Here is a 19,199-nt window from a genome sequence, read left to right as displayed (position 1 = left end):
TGAAAGTTGTCTGTCTATCTGTGTTGGCCCTGCGATGAGGTGGCGACTTGTCCAGGGTGCACCCCGCCTTCCGCCCGATTGTAGCTGAGATAGGCTCCAGCGCCCCCCGCAACCCCAAAAGGGAATAAGCGGTAGAAAATGGATGGATGAATATTTATTTAATTTTTTTTTTTTTTTTTTTTTTTTTCATAATGATTAGTAAAGCTCTGCCTACCCTGACCACGCATCCCTCATTTATATCGCCTATAGCAGGGGTGTCAAACTCATTTTAGATCGGGGGCCAAATGAAGAAAAATCTACTCCCAAGTGGGCCCGACTGGTAAAATCACGGCACGATAACTTAAAAATAAAGACAACTTCAGATTGTCTCAGATTTCAAGACCCCTCATGATGTACCTCCCTACCTCAAAATGAGTGAACACAAAATCGATAGAGTCATACCGGCTCAAACGACGCCCGGGTCAGCAAGGTCTGCGTCAGTTGCTAGGGAACCAGGGCAAACTGACGAGAAATGGGCTACTGGAACGAAACACAGATGGACGAGGGCAGAAAATATGGAGTTGCTGGAATGCTACTATAGAAGCAATCCCAGAGAAAGGGGCTACATACAGCAAATGTGGGACCATTGGATACTTCGAAACCCACAATCAAGGCTAACAAAGAAACAGCTGTTAGCCCAGTGTTCCAACATCCGTAATCAGAGACAGATAGAGAACAATCTACTCCCAAGTGGGCCCGAAAGATAAAATCCTGGCACGATAACTTAAAAATAAAGACAACTTCAGATTGTCTCAGATTTCAAGACCCTTCATGATATACCTGCCTACCTCAAAATGAGTGAACACAAAATCGATAAGAGTCATACCGGCTCAGACGACGCTCGGGTCAACAAGGTCGGCGTCAGTTGCTAGGGAACCAGGGCAAACTGACGAGAAATAGTCTACTGGAACGAAACACAGATGGACGAAGGCAGAAGATATGGAGTTGCTGGAATGCTACGATAGATAGATAGTACTTTATTGATTCCTTCAGGAGAGTTCCCTCAGGAAAAAATTCCAGCAGCAGTGTACAGAATTGAGATCGAATTTAAAAAGTAAATACTAAATAATGGGGGTATATGTTATTGTTTTGCATCCCATGTCATCCTAGTACCCCCCTATAGAAGCAATCCCAGAGAAAGGGGCTACATGCAGCAAATGTGGGACCATTGGATACTTCGAAACCCACAGTCAAGGCTAACAAAGAAACAGCTGTTAGCCCAGTGTTCCAACATCCGTAATCGGAGACACATGGAGAAAAAGCTACTCCCAAGTGGGCCGGACTGGTAAAATCACTGCACGATAACTTAAAAATAAAGATAACTTCAGATTGTTTTCTTTGTTTAAAACTAGAAATCATAATGTTGTTGGGTTTTTTTACACTAACATGTTGCGGTTCTCAGCACGTTGTACAGTCCAGGTAGAGAACGAGACTCTGTCCAAGGTGGAGAAGTTTAAGTATCTCGGGGTCTTGTTCACGAGTGAGGGAAAGATGAAGAAGGAAATCAGCCAGAGAATCGGAGCATCTGGGGCAGTATTGCAGTCTCTCTGTCGCACTGTTGTGACGAAACGAGAGCTGAGCCAGAAGGCAAAGCTCTCGGTCTACCGAGCTATCCACATTCCTACTCTCACCTATGGTCATGAAGTGTGGGTCATGACCGAAAGAATAAGATCGCGAATACAAGCGGCCGAAATGAGTTTCCTCAGAAGGGTGGCTGGCATCTCCCTTAGAGATAGGGTGAGAAGTTCAGTCACCCGAGAGAGACTCGTAGTAGAGCCGCTGCTCCTTCGCTTGTAAAGGAACCAGCTTAAGTGGTTCGGGCATCTCGTGCGGATGCTTCACGAGCGTCTCCCTCGGGAGGTCCTCTTTGGACGTCCTACTGGGAGGAGACCCCGGGGAAGGCCAAGGACCAGATGCGGGGACTACATCTCCTCTCTGGCCTGGGAACGCTTCGGGGTCCCCCAGGAGGAAGTTGCTAATAGTAGAGCCGCTGCTCCTTTGCTTGGAAAGTAGCCAGCTTAGGTGGTTCGGGCATCTCGTGTGGATGCCTCACGAGCGTCTCCCTAGGGAGGTCCTCGTTGGACGTCCTACTGGGAGGAGACCCCGGGGAAGGCCAAGGACCAGATGCGGGGACTACATCTCCTCTCTGGCCTGGGAACGCTTCGGGGTCCCCCAGGAGGAAGTTGCTAATAGTAGAGCCGCTGCTCCTTTGCTTGGAAAGTAGCCAGCTTAGGTGGTTCGGGCATCTCGTGTGGATGCCTCACGAGCGTCTCCCTAGGGAGGTCCTCGTTGCACGTCCCACTGGGAGGAGACTCCGGGGCAGGCCAAGGACCAGATGCGGGGATTACATCTCCTCTCTGGCCTGGGAACGTTTCGGGGTCTCCCAGGAGGAAGTTGCTAATAGTAGAGCCGCTGCTCCTTTGCTTGGAAAGGAGACAGCTTAAGTGGTTCGGGCATCTCGTGCGGATGCTTCACGAGCGTCTCCCTCGGGAGGTCCTCGTTGGACGTCCTACTGGGAGGAGACCCCGGGGAAGGCCAAGGACCAGATGCGGGGACTACATCTCCTCTCTGGCCTGGGAACGCTTCGGGGTCCCCCAGGAGGAAGTTGCTAATAGTAGAGCCGCTGCTCCTTTGCTTGGAAAGTAGCCAGCTTAGGTGGTTCGGGCATCTCGTGTGGATGCCTCACGAGCGTCTCCCTAGGGAGGTCCTCGTTGCACGTCCCACTGGGAGGAGACTCCGGGGCAGGCCAAGGACCAGATGCGGGGATTACATCTCCTCTCTGGCCTGGGAACGTTTCGGGGTCTCCCAGGAGGAAGTTGCTAATAGTAGAGCCGCTGCTCCTTTGCTTGGAAAGGAGACAGCTTAAGTGGTTCGGGCATCTCGTGCGGATGCCTCATGAGCGTCTCCCTCGGGAGGTCCTCGTTGAACGTCTCACTGGGAGGAGACCCCGGGGAAGGCCAAGGACCAGATGCGGGGATTACATCTCCTCTGTGGCCTGAGAACGCTTCGGGGTCCCCCAGAAGGAAGTTGCTAATGTTGCTCTGGAGAGGGAAGTCTGGGGGTCTCTGCTGGAGCTGTTATCCCTGCGACCCGATTCCGGATAAGCGGTTGAAGATGGATGGATGGATGTTGCGGTTAATAGTTTCCTATCTTTATTTGTCGTTATTCATACTTTCTGAATAAATTATGTGATAATGTTCATCAGTCAACTCATTGGTGTTAATTTTCAATCGATCAAGATAGAAAAATAATATCAAAATCAAATTACAGGATGTTATTTATGTAGTTTGCTCATTTTCCCCGACTGGTGCACTACCATCATGTGGTTTATTGTTGTCTACATATGCAGCATCATCGACAAAGATACAAAGAATTGCTATTGCGACATCTAGTGGACACATTTAGAACAGCCGTATGTTTTTTTAATTTTTTTTTATGTTTGACACCCCTGGTCTATAGCGTACAACCCTAGTGATCCACTCATAACATTGTCCAATGTTTCAGTCTTTATTATCACGCCGGCCCCTTAGCTCATCATGTAGCTTTGACGTGTCATTCTTCCCATTAACTTCCTCCCACCCTGATATATGAATTAGATAACCGACGGAGCTGATTGATACAACACTGGCAGGACGTGCACTTCTAATGTGACAGCGTCAGGCACTAATTCAATACAGCCGCCTGGCAGTAGGCAGAGGTTAGACTTTTGGATGAGTGCCTTTGTTTTCAAAGAGTGTCGACGGGACGGCTGCTCAATACTCCCGGCCTGACTTTGGGAGATGTCTGACTTTGCGCCGTCCTCTGTGACGTCGCGGGCTGTCAGGGAAAACGACAACCGCTTATCTCTCGGTGTCTGACGGCTTATCTACTGCTCAACAGCGCGTCGATGGCAAATCAATTGAGGCCTTCAGTGCGCTATCAATATAACAAATGACTAATTCGAACAACAATGTCTTCCCCATGGAAGTCCGAAGCCGAACCCTTAAGAGGTGAGGTGCAAAGTCACCCTCTGCACAGTAGCGCACACCACACATGAGTTATCCCCTTTCATGTTTAGGTTTGAGTTTGAGTTTGAGTTTGACTTTATTTGGAACATGATGCATCCCAATTTCCAGTTTCTCTATTCGACATGTTCGAAAAAGAGTCGGAAGAAGCAGAGCTTATTTAATCCTACCCCTTTTCCTTTACATAGCAGTTGCTAAAACTTTCGTTCACTTCCTGTTCTCAATTTATTCACAATATATTCCATAACTAATCACAATGAAAATAGATGAATAATGAAGTAACTCACATTTCGTATGGTGAGATGAGTAAGATTACCTAGAAAATGAATGGATGGATGAGATGATTCAGAATGTTTATCATGGTTCTTCTTCTTTGTACTTTGTAAAAAATTTAAGTTTGAAGAGATTATTGAAGTGGATCATATTAGTACATTGATTTCTTTGTTTAATCCATTTCATAATTTCATTCCACATGTGTCATGATCCGTGGTCGGATCATGTTTTGTTTAGTTATGTTCTGTTAGTTTTGAACTCCCTTAGTTCCTGTTTTGTGCACTTCAGGGGTTTGTTTTGGTTACCATGGGTACTAATTGGTTTCACCTGCCTCTGATTAGTGTTCGGCACGTTCACCTGCTGTTGAGCACTAATCAGAGCTATTTATTCACGTTGCTCGCCACACTCTGTCTGGCTTCGTTGTTTGCGGTACGCAACTGTTACGTTGGTGTATTCCTATTCTTGATTCCTGTGCTAAGTTGTTGCCTTAGCTTCCCGTGCGATCGGCATGCTTTTCTTTTGTTTGTTTCTGTATTTTGGTACGTTGTATGATTTATGATTAATAAATAATCTCCTACCTTCACGTTTTCGTCCGGAGTGTCCGTTTTGCATCTGGAGGAACGACCTCGCAAAAAGATGCGACCTGCACGTGACAGAATGAAGCCAGCTGAGTGTGGCGAGCAACGTGACTAAATAGCTCTTTGAAAAGTGCTCAACAGCAGGTGAACATGCCGAACACTAATCAGAGTCAGGTGAAACAAATTAGTACCCATGGTAACCAAAACAAACCCCCGGAGTGCACAAAACAGGAACTAAGGGAGTCCAAAACGAACAGAACATAACTAAACAAAACATGATCCGACCACGGATCATGACAACATACTGATATACTGAAGGTCTTAAGTGTTGTACGTGCGTACAAATGTTTTAAATTATATTTTTGTCTAAGATTAAATTTATTTTTTGAGAAGAATTGTTGTATATTCTTGGGTAGCAAGTTATAGTTTGCTTTGTGTATCATTTTAGCTGTTTGCAAATTCAGTATGTCGTGGAATTTCAGTATTTTTGATTGAACAAATTAAGGGTTTGTATGTTCTCTATGTTCTCAGCCTTCCCGGTAAGGTATAGTCAGGTGTACTGGAGAGGAGGCTACGCCGGATAGTCAAACCTTGGATTCAGGAGGAACAGTGTGGTTTTCGTTCTGGTCGTGGAACTATGGACCAGCTCTATACTCTCGGCAGGGTCCTTGAGGGTGCATGGGAGTTTGCCCAACCAGTCTACATGTGCTTTGTGGACTTGGAGAAGGCATTCGACCGTGTCCCTCGGGAAGTCTTGTGGAGAGTGCTCAGAGAGTATGGGGTATCGGACTGTCTGATTGTGGCGGTCCGCTCCCTATACGATCAGTGTCAGAGCTTGGTCCGCATTGCCGGCAGTAAGTCGGACACGTTTCCAGTGAGGGTTGGACTCCGCCGAGGCTGCCCTTTGTCACCGATTATGTTCATAACTTTTATGGACAGAATTTCTAGGCGCATTCAAGGCGTTGAGGGGATCCGGTTTGGTGGCTGCAGGATTAGGTCTCTGCTTTTTGCAGATGATGTGGTCCTGATGGCTTCATCTGGCCAGGATCTTCAGCTCTCACTGGATCGGTTCGCAGCCGAGTGTGAAGCGACTGGGATGAGAATCAGAACCTCCAAGTCTGAGTCCATGGTTCTCGCCCGGAAAAGGGTGGAATGCCATCTCCGGGTTGAGGAGGAGACCCTGCCCCAAGTGGAGGAGTTTAAGTACCTCAGAGTCTTGTTCACGAGTGAGGGAAGAGTGGATCGTGAGATCGACAGGCGGATCGGTGCGGCGTCTTCAGTAATGCGGACGCTGTATCGATCCGTTGTAGTGAAGAAGGAGCTGAGCCGGAAGACAAAGCTCTCAATTTACCGGTCGATCTACGTTCCCATCATGAGCTTTGGATTATGACCGAAAGGACAAGATCACGGGTACAAGCGGCCGAAATTAGTTTCCTCCGCCGGGTGGCGGGGCTCTCCCTTAGAGATAGGGTGAGAAGCTCTGTCATCCGGGGGGAGCTCAAAGTAAAGCCGCTGCTCCTCCACATCGAGAAGAGCCAGATGAGGTGGTTCGGGCATCTGGTCAGGATGCCACCTGAACGCCTCCCTAGGGAGGTGTTTAGGGCACGTCCGACATGTAGGAGGCCACGGGGAAGACTATTTCTCCCGGCTGGCCTGTAAACGCCTCGGGATCCCTCGGGAGGAGCTGGACGAAGTGGCTGGGGAGAGGGAAGTCTGGGCTTCCCTGCTTAGGCTGCTGCCCCCGCGACCTGACCTCGGATAAGCGGAAGAAGATGGATGGATGGATAGATAAATTAAGGGTTTGTATGTTCTCTATATCCAACATTATGTATTATTCTAACTGATCTTTTTTGTAACACCGTTAATGAATATAATGTACTTTTGTAGTTATTTCCCCATATTTCTACACAATAACTCAGATATGGTAACACTGGCGAGCAGTAGAGAATATGAAGTGATTTTTGGTCTAGAACAGAGGTGTCCAAACATTTTCCAGCGAGGGCCACATAGAGAAAAATTGAAGGATGCGAGGGCCACTTTTATACATTTTGTATAAGAAAAATACTCAAACCAAAACAATGTAGGTGAACATACGCTAACATTTGAAAAACACTTAGCTTTGTTATAGATAACAAAGCAATAAAATCATGATTATTTTAATCATAATTTTATTTGTATTTTTGTTAACTGTGCTCTAAAGTAAGCTTGTATTTACTAATATTGCTGTTATACCGTCAACCGAAAAGCTTTTGAGGGCTTTAGTACACTCAAAAACATATCATGTCCCACAAGAAATGTTTACACTTTTTCATCATGACAGGACACACGGAAATCATCAAAGACCTCATACAAGTAAGACGCTCAGGTTGTCGGACATTTTGGTTTTCAGATCTCCTTTTTGGGGGGATTTGGTCCCGTTTAATTTTTTTATAGTTTTTTGTTCTAATTTGATTGATTGAGTTTTTTGTAATTGGGGGGTTGAATCGCCAAAAATGATTCCCGGGCGCGGCCACCGCTGCTGCTCACTGCTCCCCTCACCTCCCAGGGGGTGATCAAGGGTGATGGGGTCAAATTCAGAGAATAATTTCGCCACACCTAGTGTGGGTGTGACAATCAATCAATCAATCAATCAATCAATCAATCAATGTTTATTTATATAGCCCTAAATCACAAGTGTCTCAAAGGTCTGCACAAGCCACAACGACATCCTCGGTTCAGATCCCACATAAGAGCAAGGAAAAACTCACAATCCAGTGGGACGTCAATGGGAATGACTATGAGAAACCTTGGAGAGGACCGCAGATGTGGGTGACCCCCACCCCTCTAGGGGAAACCGGATGCAATGGACGTCAAGTGGGTCGAGCATAATATTGTGAAAGTCCAGTCCATAGTGGATCTAACATAATAGTAAGTGTCCAGTCCATAGTGGGGCCAGCAGGAGACCATCCCGAGCAGAGACGGGTCAGCAGCGCAGAGATGTCCCTGTCAGGACGTGGACTATGGAGTGGTTGTTTTCCCGAGATGCAAGTGAACTTGGACCGGACATGGCGTGAAGGTAATGACATCTTTTATTTTAACACTATAACTACAAAAAAAGAAGCAAACAAAAGGCGCGCACATTGGCGGAGAACAAACTTGACTTATGAAACCAAAAGACTAGCACAAAGGCAAACAACTATGAACACGAAACAAAAACACTAACTGTGGCATTAATAAACAAAACCTACTTGCGAGGACGTGAACAGGATCAACTGGTCTAAAAAGGGGATCGATTTAAAGGCTAGAGCAGTGGTTCTTAACCTGGGTTCGATCGAACCCTCGGGGTTCGGTGAGTCGGCCTCAGGGGTTCGGCGGAGGTCAAAACACACCCGACTAATAAATAAAAACTTCTCCCTATAGACGTATTACGGATACGACAACAGCAGAAGTCAGACTGATTTGCAGGTGTGTGATTTGTTGTGAGTTTATGCACTGTGTTGGTTTTGTTCTTTGAACAAGGTGATGTTCATGCACGCTTCATTTTGTGCACCAGTAAAAATGGTAACACTTTAGTATGGGGAACATATTCACCATTAATTATTTGCTTATTAACATGCAAATTAGTAACATATTGCCTCTTAACTCGTCATTATTAAGTACTTATTAATGCCTTATTCGGCATGGCCTTATTATAACCCTAACCCTGGCCCTAACCCTCTAACCCTAACCCTAACCAAATAACTCTAAATTTAGTGTCATGACTTGGTCCTGGGGTTTAGTTTTTCTAGAAGGAAACGGAAAGTTGGCTCGGGCGAGACGGGAATGTGAGAACATATTTATTTAAACTTATCAAAAAACGTACAAACGAAAAGCGCGCACAGTGGCGGAGAAACAACTTGGCTATGAAAACAAATACTTGCACAAAGGCAGAAACTATGAACAACAACAAAAAACACTAACCGTGGCATTAATAAACAAAACTTACTTGGCATGGACAAAAGGAGCAGCGTGAACGATGGACATGAAAAAAGTGTCAGAAATGTGCAGAGCATAAATGTGGGATGTCACCAGAAAGACAAACTGAAAACAATTAACTTAAATGTGGAAGTAGTGTCAAAGCGCTTTGAGTACCTTGAAGGTAGAAAAGCGCTATACAAGTACAACCCATTTATCATTTATCATTTATCATTATAAATACTACAGACATGATTAACGAAAACAGGTGCGTGACTCAAAACGTGAAACAGGTGCGTGACGTGACAGGTGAAAACTAATGGGTTGCTATGGTGACAAACAAGAGTGCACAATGAGTCCAAACGTGGAACAGGTGAAACTAATGGGTAATCATGGAAACAAGACAAGGGAGGGAAAAGCCAGAAACTAAAGAGTCCAATAACTAAACAAAACATGACTAAAACAAAACATGATCACACAGACATGACATTTAGTCTTTGTTACTTAGAATATGTTCCCCATACTAAAGTGTTACCAAAAACATATGACTTTGTCTTGAATTTGAAAAAAACAAACATTTTATTTTTCACTAAAGAAGGGTTCGGTGAGTGCGCATTTGAAATTGGTGGGGTACGGTACCTCCAACAAGGTTAAGAACCATTGGGCTAGAGCATACAAATGAGTTTTAAGATGTGACTTAAATGCTTCTATCATGGGTACTTTAACTTTAACTTTTTATTCTAATTTGGGACCTGTTAAGTTTGTCTATAGAATGTGTCACGAGCCAATAAAAATTGAGTGGGCGGGTCGCAAATGGCCCCCGAGCCTCACTTTGGACACCCTTGGTCTAGAACATGTTTTGCTTTAATTTATTGCTACTTTGTGGTGTAAATGTATTAACATGAGATTTCCAGTTAAATTTATCGAGAAATTTGGTTTCATTTACTCTCTCAATATCTAATCCGTCAATTTGTATTTGTGGTTTTCTTAGCAAACAGAAGAGACCGTGCCAGTTTGTTACAGTGATCCACACAAGCCGAACAAATGCTCAACTTGCACATTTTATCCTAATTTGCATCATTTAATCTTTTTAATACACACTCTGAATAGCGCGCCAACAAAGCGTACATTTTGCCGGCGTAAGCTTTATCTTTTTTTTTTTTTTTTTTTTTGGGCAGGGCCAATTTTCCGCCAACCTCTACTGTGACATCATTATACCCTTCACACGTTCTCAACTCCCACTGCTGATTTTCTTTGAACATTGCAAGGGGAGACGACATGACAGAAAATTTCAGGCTGCTGCTGCAATTGACCTTCGGCGTATCCGCGCGGAGAGGAGAGGGGGGGGAAAAAAAAAAAAAAAAAAAAAAAAAAAAGGCCCCGGCTGAGAAGACGGTCCTCCAGCTGAGAACTCAATCAATACAGCACCTGAGGAGCAGAAAATGACTGGTGGCCTCCTTCTTTCCCACCCGCAGCAGAGGTGATCTTGAAATTGGGCCTGAATTCATTGCGTCGCGAGCCTGAGGTCCGTAATGGGGGGCTACAAATCAGGCAATGAGCTGCATGTGTGCAGTGGCACTCTCTACAGTGAACATTAGAATTGTGAGGACTGAATTACGAAGCATGCATTCTGGTTTACGTGCGGCGAGGGTGTGACTTCATGAAACGTTTGACTCCGCGGTGTGGAGAGAAGTGGCAAATGCTTCAAGTGGAGAGCAAGAACACCAACAATTATCCAACACGTCAACAGCATCAGTAGTGCATAAGGGTTGTACGGTATAGCGGTGTTACAAACCCCGTTTCCATATGAGTTGGGAAGTTGTGTTAGATGTAAATATAAACGGAATACAATGATTTGCAAATAATTTTCAACCCATATTCAGTTGAATATGCTACAAAGACAACAACATATTATAATGATTTTTTTTTTTTTGCAAATAATCATTAACTTTAGAATTTGATGCCAGCAACACGTGACAAAGAAGTTGGGAAAAGGTGGCAATAAATACTGATAAAGTTGAGGAATGCTCATCAAACACTTATTTGGAACATCCCACAGGTGAACAGGCAAATTGGGAACAGGTGGGTGCCATGATTGGGTATAAAAGTAAGATTCCATGAAATGCTCAGTCATTCACAAACAAGGATGGGGCGAGGGTCACCACTTTGTCAACAAATGCGTGAGCAAATTGTTGAACAGTTTCAGACAAACCTTTCTCAACCAGCTATTGCAAGGAATTTAGGGATTTCACCATCTACGGTCCGTAATATCATCAAAGGGTTCAGAGAATCTGGAGAAATCACTGAATGTAAGCAGCTAAGCCCGTGACCTTCGATCCCTCAGGCTGTACTACATCAACAAGCGACATCAGTGTGTAAAGGATATCACCACATGGGCTCAGGATTACTTCAGAAACCCACTGTCAGTAACTACAGTCGGTCGCTACATCTGTAAGTGCAAGTTAAAACTCTCCTATGCAAGGCAAAAAAACGTTCATCAACAACACCCAGAAACGCCGTCGGCTTCGCTGGGCCTGAGCTCATCTAAGATGGACTGATAATAAATTGGAAAAGTGTTATGTGGCCTGACGAGTCCACATTTCAAATTGTTTTTGGAAACTGTGGACTTCATGTCCTCCGGACCAAAGAGGAAAAGAACCATCCGGATTGTTATAGGTGCAAAGTTGAAAAGCCAGCATCTGTGATGGTATGGGGGTGTATTAGTGCCCAAGACATGGGTAATTTACACATCTGTGAAAGTGCCATTAATGCTGAAAGGTACATACAGGTTTTAGAGCAACATATATTGCCATCCAAGCAACGCTACCATGGACGCCCCTGCTTATTTCAGCAAGACAATGCCAAGCCACGTGTTACATCAACGTGGCTTCATAGTAAAAGAGTGCGGGTACTAGACTGGCCTGCCTGTAGTCCAGACCTGTCTCCCATTGAAAATGTGTGGCGCATTACGAAGCCTAAAATAGCACAACGGAGACCCCCGGACTGTTGAACAACTTAAGCTGTACATCAAGCAAGAATGGGAAAGAATTCCACCTGAGAAGCTTAAAAAATGTGTCTCCTCAGTTCCCAAACGTTTACTGAGTGTTGTTAAAAAGAAAGGCCATGTAACACAGTGGTGAACATGCCCATTCCCAACTACGTTGTCACGTGTTGCAGCCATGAAATTCTAAGTTAATTATTATTAGCAAAAAAATAAATAAAGTTTATGAGTTTGAACATCAAATATCTTGTCTTTGTAGTGCATTCAATTGAATATGGGTTGAAAAGGATTTGCAAATCATTGTATTCCGTTTATATTTACATCTCACAATTTCCCAACTCATATGGAAACGGGGTTTGTAGTATAGTACCGCGATACTAATGAATTGTTTTTGGTACTATACCGTCACTGAAACGTACCGGTCCCGCACCCCCCGCGCCCGCGTCGAAGTCACGCCGTGACATTGCTGGTTTACGAGCAGACGAGCATGTTCGGCGGCACACAATCACGGAGTACTTACAAGCAGAAACAGTGTGTAGACAGAAAAGGGAAAACGGACGCATTTTGGCCTAAAAACTAAAGATAAAGGTGAAGTTATAACACTAATACTAAGACATAGCTCGCTAATGTCCATCCGCCGTCGGCAGTGTTTTAGCTACTTCTAAATCACTAATCCTCGTCTCCATGGCGACAAATAAAGTACGTCTCTTACAAGTATCATCCCTGCAGGACGAGGAATAGCTAAACATGCTTCACAATTGTTGCATTTGGACCAGTTGTTCCTCCCAGGGAATTCAGGTTTCTGGTAGTCGCTCCCAAGCTCTTTACGACACTTAAAGCTAAGTAAAAGAACCACCAGAGACAGAATAGGTATTTTGTAATATATTTGCAAAGCTTTGTAAATATGATGAGACCAGTCCAGCATAGAACCTTCAATCGCGCAGCTAAGATGGTCTGCCCTAAAAAATGGAAACCCTCTATTCTATAAAGTCTCTCTCCCTCCCACCCTCGCTGTCTTGTTTTTCCAGCCCAAACACATGCCCATTGTCCTCCGCACCTGGACATAAGAAGAGATAAAAGAAGGAGTATCTCTCCTCCTTACATTCCACAGTCAAGGTTAGCACACAGTATTTGCAGACAACCAAAAGACCAAAATTGGAAGAAAAACACTAGCTGTTTTGTAATATGATTATGAAATTAAAGAAGTAACACTTAAATACGGATTTATGTAAATATCTGCCTCCGACACTACACACCGTAGCTCACCGGCGTCAACATGTAAACAAACGCCATTGGTGGATCTACACCTAACATCCACTGTAATGATATCAAGTACAGGCACGTGGAGGGGCTGCTGACTGGGTTTATATCCACGTTTTACCGGATATGCACCGCTCCGTACAATAGCGTTTTAAAAAGTCATTAATTTTACTTTTTTAATCCGATACCTATAATTTCCGATATTACATTTTAAAGCATTTATCGACATCTCTAGGAAAATACGGTAATAAACACGTGTGAATGCCACACTATTCTTGAGAAGTAGAATTCAAACAAACCTATTGCAGTGTTGGAGAACAAGGCCCATTGCTTGAGTACGCTCATGGCTATATCCTCTTTTCAAAATAAATAAACAAACCAACTGACCTTCAAAATTCTCAGCTGATACTCAGTTGGGGGTATCAGCAGATTGAGGATCACAATGGGCGCCGTGTTCAAGGACGGCCTTTTGAAGACCGGTTAAATAATTACCCGACTGCTTCTGAAGGCCGAGTTGTGCAGTCAAATGATTAGGAAACGATGGCTAGATTATAAAATCATAGACGGATAAATCTTTCAAAGTGTCCTTCCAAAAGGACACCATAGCACAACTTTGTGGATACTTGAGATCTAGGCACCCACTTCCACGCTGCAATAGGGTTGTACGGTATACCGGTATTAGTATAGTACCGCGATACTAATGAATCATATTCGGTACTATACCGCCTCTAAAAAGTACCGGCGTGAAGACTATCCGCAGTCTGCAGTCTTCTAAATCATTAATCCTCGTCTCCATGGAGACAAGTCAAGTACATTTATTTCAAGAATCATCCCTGCAAGACGAGTGGTAGCCATATTTGCGTCACTACACACCGCAACACCCCGGAGTCATGACTTGTGTCGTGTTAAAATGGTCTGAAGATGACAAAGCCAAGACAAAATTACTCTATGACCAATCATCGACCAATAAGACGACCAATTTAACTTTGAACACACTACACATATGTGAATGAAGTTGCATATTTAGTCAACAGCCATACATGTCACACTAACGGTGGCCGTATGAACAATGCCAACACTGTCATAAACATGTGCCATATAGTGAAACCACACTAAACAACAATGACAAACACATTTCGGGAGAATATTTTCACCGCAACAGCATAAACACTACAGAACAAATTCCCAGAATCCCCTGCAGCACCATCTCTTCCGGGACAACATAAACAAACGCCATTGGTGGATCTATACCTAGCATCCACTGTGATGATACCACGTAAAAGAGCGTCTCTAGTCGATATTACTATGATTACATCGATATTTTTTAGCATGACAAAATCTTCTTCCATTTTTTTATTTATTTATGTTATGTTTATAAACTCAGGAAATATGTCCCCGGACGCATGAGGACTTTGAATAGAGTCTAGTCTCTTACGTGAATGAGCTAAATAATATGATTTGATATTTTATGTGTTAATAATTTCACACATAAGTCGCTCCTGAATATAAGTCGCACCAAACTATGAAAAAAACTGCGACTTATAGTCCGAAAAATACGGAAGGTAGAGCGCGCCAAAATCTGGAGAAGAAGAAGAAGGAGTTTAATGAATAGATGAATTTTGGTGTTGAAAACCATATGCTTTGGAGCATCCACACAATAATAATAATAATAATAATAATAATAATAATAATAATAATGTACACGGGCGAGTAAACTAACAAGACAGCAAATTAATAATGCAAATAATAATCATAATAATAATAATACCATATGGACAACAAGCTTACTACTACTACCAATACTACTACTCTAATAATATTACTAATAATGATGATAATATTTATTAACATTCTATTTATATACCGTATTTTTCGGAGCATAAGTCGCTCCGGAGTATAAGTCGCATCGGCCGAAAATGCATAATAAAGAAGGAAAAAAACATATATAAGTCGCACTGGCGTAATCGCTAAATCCCAGGAAATCTTACACGTCTAATCACTAGACGTATAATATTTCATGGGATTTAGCGATTAGGAGTGACAGATTGTTTGGTAAACGTATAGCATGTTCTATATGTTATAGTTAATTGAATGACTCTTACCATAATATGTTACGTTAACATACCAGGCACGTTCTCAGTTGGTTATTTATGCATCATATAACGTACACATATATCAGACAAAGAGCAGCTCGAAGACTTCTATGGAAATGCAAGAACCGAGACTCAGATTTCCCTCGCCCGGACGCGGATCACCGGGGCCCCCCTCCGGAGCCAGGCCCGGAGTTGGGGCACGATGGCGAGCGCCTGGTGGCCGGGCCTGTCCCCATGGGGCCCGGCCGGGCACAGCCCGAAGAGGCAACGTGGGTCCCCCCTCCAATGGGCTCACCACCCATAGCAGGGGCCATAGAGGTCGGGTGCAATGTGAGCTGGGCGGTAGCCGAAGGCAGGGCACTTGGCGGTCCGATCCTCGGCTACAGAAGCTAGCTCTTGGGACGTGGAACGTCACCTCGCTGGGGGGGAAGGAGCCTGAGCTAGTGCGCGAGGTAGAGAAGTTCCGGTTGGATATAGTCGGACTCACCTCGACGCACAGCAAGGGCTCTGGAACCAGTTCTCTCGAGAGGGGCTGGACTCTCTTCCACTCTGGCGTTGCCAGCAGTGAGAGGCGACGGGCTGGGGTGGCAATTCTTGTTGCCCCCCGGCTCAGAGCCTGCATGTTGGAGTTCAACCCGGTGGACGAGAGGGTAGCTTCCCTCCGCCTTCGGGTGGGGGGACGGGTCCTGACTGTTGTTTGCGCTTACGCGCCAAACAGCAGCTCAGAGTACCCACCCTTTTTGGATTCACTCGAGGGAGTACTTGAGAGTGCTCCCCCGGGTGATTCCCTCGTTCTACTGGGGGACTTCAACGCTCATATTGGCAACGACAGTGAAACCTGGAGAGGCGTGATTGGGAAGAATGGCCGCCCGGATCTGAACCCAAGTGGTGTTTTGTTATTGGACTTTTGTGCCCGTCACGGATTGTCCATAACGAACACCATGTTCAAGCATAAGGGTGTCCATATGTGCACTTGGCACCAGGACACCCTAGGCCGCAGTTCTATGATCGACTTTGTAGTTGTGTCATCGGATTTGCGGCCTCATGTTTTGGACACTCGGGTGAAGAGAGGGGCGGAGCTTTCTACCGATCACCACCTGGTGGTGAGTTGGCTGCGATGGTGGGGGAGGATGCCGGACAGACCTGGCAGGCCCAAACGCATTGTGAGGGTTTGCTGGGAACGTCTGGCAGAGTCTCCTGTCAGAGAGAGTTTCAATTCCCACCTCCGGAAGAACTTTGAACATGTCACGAGGGAGGTGCTGGACATTGAGTCCGAGTGGACCATGTTCCGCACCTCTATTGTCGAGGCGGCTGATTGGAGCTGTGGCCGCAAGGTAGTTGGTGCCTGTCGTGGCGGTAATCCTAGAACCCGTTGGTGGACACCGGCGGTGAGGGATGCCGTCAAGCTGAAGAAGGAGTCCTATCGGGTTCTTTTGGCTCATGGGACTCCTGAGGCAGCGGACAGGTACCGACAGGCCAAGCGGTGTGCGGCTTCAGCGGTCGCGGAGGCAAAAACTCGGACATGGGAGGAGTTCGGGGAAGCCATGGAAAACGACTTCCGGACGGCTTCGAAGCGATTCTGGACCACCATCCACCGCCTCAGGAAGGGGAAGCAGTGCACTACCAACACCGTGTATGGTGCGGATGGTGTTCTGCTGACCTCGACTGCGGAAGTTGTGGATCGGTGGAGGGAATACTTCGAAGACCTCCTCAATCCCACCAACACGTCTTCCTATGAGGAAGCAGTGCCTGAGGAATCTGTGGTGGGCTCTCCTATTTCTGGGGCTGAGGTTGCTGAGGTAGTTAAAAAGCTCCTCGGTGGCAAGGCCCCGGGGGTGGATGGGATCCGCCCGGAGTTCCTTAAGGCTCTGGATGCTGTAGGGCTGTCTTGGTTGACAAGACTCTGCAGCATCGCGTGGACATCGGGGGCAGTACCTCTGGATTGGCAGACCGGGGTGGTGGTTCCTCTCTTTAAAAAGGGGAACCGGAGGGTGTGTTCTAACTATCGTGGGATCACACTCCTCAGCCTTCCCGGTAAGGTCTATTCAGGTGTACTGGAGAGGAGGCTACGCCGGATAGTCGAACCTCGGATTCAGGAGGAACAGTGTGGTTTTCGTCCTGGTCGTGGAACTGTGGACCAGCTCTATACTCTCGGCAGGGTCCTTGAGGGTGCATGGGAGTTTGCCCAACCAGTCTACATGTGCTTTGTGGACTTGGAGAAGGCATTCGACCGTGTCCCTCGGGAAGTCCTGTGAGGAGTGCTCAGAGAGTATGAGGTTTCGGACTGTCTGATTGTGGCGGTCCGCTCCCTGTATGATCAGTGTCAGAGCTTGGTTCGCATTGCCGGCAGTAAGTCGGACACGTTTCCGGTGAGGGTTGGACTCCGCCAAGGCTGCCCTTTGTCACCGATTCTGTTCATAACTTTTATGGACAGAATTTCTAGGCGCAGTCAAGGCGTTGAGGGGATCCGGTTTGGTGGCTGCAGGATTAGGTCTCTGCTTTTTGCAGATGATTTGGTCCTGATGGCTTCATCTGGCCAGGATCTTCAGCTCTCACTGGATCGGTTCGCAGCTGAGTGTGAAGCGACTGGGATGAGAATCAGCACCTCCAAGTCCGAGTCCATGGTTCTCGCCCGGAAAAGGGTGGGGTGCCATCTCCGGGTTGGGGAGGAGATCTTGCCCCAAGTGGAGGAGTTCAAGTACCTCGGAGTCTTGTTCACGAGTGAGGGAAGAGTGGATCGTGAGATCGACAGGCGGATCGGTGCGGCGTCTTCAGTAATGCGGACGCTGTATCGATCCGTTGTGGTGAAGAAGGAGCTGAGCCGGAAGGCAAAGCTCTCAATTTACCGGTCGATCTACGTTCCCATCCTCACCTATGGTCATGAGCTTTGGGTTATGACCGAAAGGACAAGATCACGGGTACAAGCGGCCGAAATGAGTTTCCTCCGCCGGGTGGCGGGGCTCTCCCTTAGAGATAGGGTGAGAAGCTCTGTCATCCGGGGGGAGCTCAAAGTAAAGCCGCTGCTCCTCCGCATCGAGAGGAGCCAGATGAGGTGGTTCGGGCATCTGGTCAGGATGCCACCCGAGCGCCTCCCTAAGGAGGTGTTTAGGGCATGTCCGACCGGTAGGAGGCCACGAGGAAGACCCAGGACACGTTGGGAAGACTATGTCTCTCGGCTGGCCTGGGAACGCCTCGGGATCCCCCGGGAGGAGCTGGACGAAGTGGCTGGGGAGAGGGAAGTCTGGGCTTCCCTGCTTAGGCTGCTGCCCCCGCGACCCGACCTCGGATAAGCGGAAGAAGATGGATGGATGGATGGATAACGTACACTTATTCAGCCTGTTGTTCACTATTCTTTATTCATTTTAAATTGCCTTTCAAAATGTCTATTCTTGGTGTTGGGTTTTATCAAATACATTTCCCCAAAAATTGCGACTTATATATGTTTTTTTCCTTCTTTATTATGCATTTTCGGCCGGTGCGACTTATACTCCGGAGCGACTTATACTCCGAAAAATAGGCCACTGGGTATCGGATTGATATCCAAATTTGTGGCATCATCCAAAACTAATGTAAAGTATCAAACAACAGAAGAGTAAGTGATTATTACATTTTAACAGATGTGTATATAGAACATGTTAAAATAAAAAGCAAGCAGATATTAACAGTCAATGAACAAGTAGATTAATAATTAATTTTCTACCACTTGTCCTTAATAAAGTTGACAAAATAATAGAATGGAAAATGACACAATATGTTACTGCATATGTCAGCAAAGTAAATTAGGAGCCTTTGTTTGTTTACGTACTAATAAAAGACAAGTTGTCTTGTATGTTCACTATTTAATTTAAGGACAAACTTGCAATAAGAAACATATGTTTAATGTACCCTAAGATTTTTTGTTAAAATAAAGCCAATTACAAAAAAAATTGTGGTGCCCTTTATTTCGAAAAGTACCGAAAAGTACGGGACAACACTAAGCTGCAAAATCATTTCCGAGTTTTGAGGGGAAAATACGCAT

General features: G+C 45.6%; 1 protein-coding gene across 3 annotated transcripts in view; it reads right to left on the bottom strand.

The window, feature by feature from the left end:
* LOC133622452 (neural cell adhesion molecule 2-like) overlaps nucleotides 1-19,199 on the bottom strand; it is an 801,647-nt gene that overhangs the window by 608,094 nt on the left and 174,354 nt on the right. The gene's annotated exons all lie outside the window — the stretch shown is intronic.

Source organism: Nerophis lumbriciformis, linkage group LG23, assembly GCF_033978685.3.
Source record: "Nerophis lumbriciformis linkage group LG23, RoL_Nlum_v2.1, whole genome shotgun sequence".
Taxonomy (NCBI): Eukaryota; Metazoa; Chordata; class Actinopteri; order Syngnathiformes; family Syngnathidae; genus Nerophis; species Nerophis lumbriciformis.
Note: the sequence above shows the minus strand (reverse complement) of the source record. Positions and strands in the feature narration are given on the sequence as shown.